Source organism: Mixophyes fleayi, chromosome 1 (assembly GCF_038048845.1).
Source record: "Mixophyes fleayi isolate aMixFle1 chromosome 1, aMixFle1.hap1, whole genome shotgun sequence".
NCBI lineage: Eukaryota > Metazoa > Chordata > Amphibia > Anura > Limnodynastidae > Mixophyes > Mixophyes fleayi.
Window position 1 is genome coordinate 295,931,161 of NC_134402.1, and position 3,437 is coordinate 295,934,597.

Sequence of the window (3,437 nt, forward strand, 5' to 3'; positions counted from 1 at the left end):
CATCACATTCCCTGTTTTGCTCACACAATAAACTTGGTGATGTAGAGCTTCTTAAAAAATAACCGTGAGGTGCAGGAGATGCTTTTGGTGGCCCGTAAAATTTCGGGACATATCCGGCATTCTGACACAACATGTAGGAGATTGCAGCAGCTACAAAAACAATTTAATTTGCCCTGCCACCAACTTAAGCAAGAGGTGTTAACAAGGTGGAATTCTACCCTGTACATGCTTCAGAAGATGGAGGAATAGCGCAAAGCCATACAAGCGTATTGCACAAGCCATGACATTGGGAAAGGAGTGGGAATGTATTTCAGTCTTGCACAGTGGAGAATCCTTTCTATGTTGTACAAGGTGCTGAAACCATTTGAAGTTGTGACGTGTGAAGTGATTTCAGACACTGCTAGCTTGAGCCAAGTCATTCCCTTAATTCGACTTTTGGAAAAGCAGCTTGAGAAACTAAAGGAGGAGATGAAATTCCGCAAAGTATGTTGGCCTTGTAGATCAAGTGTTACGACTCTGCCTGTTCCATGTATCTAGCAGCAGTACCTCATACCACCAGAGGTGCTGCTGTTCCTGAACTCTTCTACATGCCTGAAGGAGTTAATCTCCTTGCATGATGCCTAATTAGAATTGCACCTGTCGCACTGCTTCAGATACCTGCCTCAAGCTGTGCTCTGTGCAGTTCATCCGTTTGTTTCTTGCTGCTGCTGCTGCCCTGTTCCTGTGTTTGCTTCATTGCTTGAGCTTCTGTTGTGACCCTCGGCTTGATTCCTGGACCCTGCTCGTTTGCCTGTTGCCCTGACCTTTGGCTCGACTTCTGGACCTCACTTATTCGCTTGTGACCTTGATCTGTGCCTGGCTATTTGGATTTTGTTTATCTGATCTCTGCTAGATCCCTGGACTCTGTCTGCTTCCCTGGACAGCCTTGTGCCTTCTGAACTGGGGTAAACTTTTAATACCTGTTCCTGCCATTTTACTATACAGTGTCTTTTGGAACCCGTTCTTATTCATGGATTTGAGTTATCTTTGTTTATGTATTTACCTGAATAAAGACACTTTGCTTAATACTTCCGTTGCTCTTCGTGAATGCACTAGGAATCATAACATGATGAACTGCCATACAATCTAGGCCTGCTGATTGCACGCCCTCTGCTTAGTCCCGGGATTCCTAGTATTTTTGTATTGAACTCTGTGTTTGGCTATTGAGACCATGTCACTTAATCCACAACTACAAATACTGCAGATGGACATTATTCAGCACCGTTATCAAATCATACAGGTATCTTCTTTACTCCAAGAACTGCTTAAAACCCTTCCTGCTTCTGTGTTAAGTAGTTTCAACACTGATTCTAAAGCAACAAACTCCTCTAATGAAAGCATGCAGACTGCAGAGAATCCTCCCAGAACTTTTTCTAACATTGGTGCTGCATCTATGGTAGTGTCAGCGGTCCCTACCATTAGGGATTCTAAACGACCAAGCTAACTGCGTCCCCATCTCACTGAGGAGGAACGATTGTGCAGAAGGATTGGCAAACTATGCCTCTACTGCGCCAATGCCAAACATTTCTTACAAGACTGTCCACTCCGCAAACCACAACATCCTATGGAGCAGCCTTCAGTATGCTCCTCTCCAGACCCTGGATTGTTCTGCACATCACCTCCTGTTGCTTTACTTCAACCTAAACCGTTCCCTGGGTTGGGGCCCAATCTGCCAGTTCCAGTTGCTGCCTGTGCTGCGGTGCCAGTTCCAGTTGCCGCCTGTCCTGCGGTGCCAGTTCCAGTTGCCGCCTATCCTGTGGTGCCAGTTCCAGCTACCGCCAGTCCGAGTGGTGTGCTCAGTCTGGGCAATCCGTCCAATGTGCCCAGCTTGCCGTCCCAGAGGAGGCGCTGCCCTTAAAGTCTGCTCCAGGGGGGCGCTGCCCATACAGTCCGCTCCAGAGGGGGCGCTGCCCTTACAGTCCGCTCCAGGGGGGGCGCTGTCCTTACAGTCCGCTCCAGAGGGGGCGCTGGCCTTACAGTCCGCTCCAGAGGGGGCGCTGCCCTTACAATCCGCTCCAGAGGGTGCCCTGTCCCTCCAGCCCACTCCAGAGTTGCCAGTCCATGCGGTTCAGCCCGAGTTGCCAGTCCATGCGGTTCAGCCCAAGTTGCCAGTTAATGTGGTTCAGCCCGAGTTACCACTTGGTGCTGTCTGCTCTGCGGCTCCTCACAGTGCTGTCTGCTCTGCGGCTCCTCACAGTGCTGTCTGCTCTGCGGCTCCTCACAGTGCTGTCTGCTCTGTGGCTCCTCACAGTGCTGTCTGCTCTGCGGCTCCTCATAGTGCTGTCTGCTCTGCGGCTCCTCATAGTGCTGTTCAGTCTGAGTGGTGTGCTCAGTCCGTCCAATGTGCCCAGCTTGCCGTCCCAGTCGGGGACTCCTGCTCTGCCGTCCCAGTCGGGGACTCCTGCTCTGCCGTCCCAGTGAGGGATTCTCCAGAGACTGTTGCTCAAGTTGAGGACTCCCCAGAGTTTCCTAGTGAGCCAGAATGCCCAGATGCCTCTTCCAAGTCATCAGATCCTCCTCCAGTCTTCTTTGATGGAGACATCAAACAGTTTATGTGGGTTCTTCAGCTGTCCATGAAACAGTTTCAAGACTCTCCAGATTACTTTGCCAACCAATTTAACCAAGTGGGTTCTATTATCATGAGTTTTAGAGGGGAGCCACAGACTTAGGCCTTTTCCCTTCTAAATTCTGATAACCCCATTATCCATAATACCATGGACTTTGTCAACACCGTTTGTAAGAAGTACTCTCCATCAACAGTCGAGTTTTCTGGTCATAGTCCTTCTGTTTCCATTCCGGCCTGTGTTTCAGCTCCTATGCTTATTCACAAATCATCGATGTCTGCTGCTTCTGTTGGTCAGCCTATCTTCAAAAACTAAAAAGAACAAGCAGGAAAAACCCCTTTCTCAACTGTACCAATCACAACAAACCTTGGTCGCCGGCTTCATGGGCATAGCACCAGTTTGTCAAAAAATAAAACGACTGCTAAGATGCATGGTGCATAAAAGTCGCCAATGCTCTGCTGATTCCATAGCTGAAGAGTTCCGAACTTCCACTGGCATTAATGTAAGCGCAAAAACGTGCAACGGGAGCATAATGAACCAATGCCAAGCGGATATTGGACTGTAAAGCAGTGGAAACTTGCTCTGTGGAGTGACGAATCACACTTCTCTGGCAGTCAGATGGGGGAGTCTGGCTTTGGCGGATGCTGGGAGAACGTTACCTGCCAGACTGCATTATGCCAACTGTAAAGTTTGGTGGAAGAGAGATGATGGTATAGGACTGTTTTTCAGGGTTTGGGCTAGGCCCCTTATCTCCAGTGAATGGCAATCTTAATGCTTCAGCATACCAAGTCATTTTGGACAATGATATACTTCCAACTTTCTGGCAACAGTTTG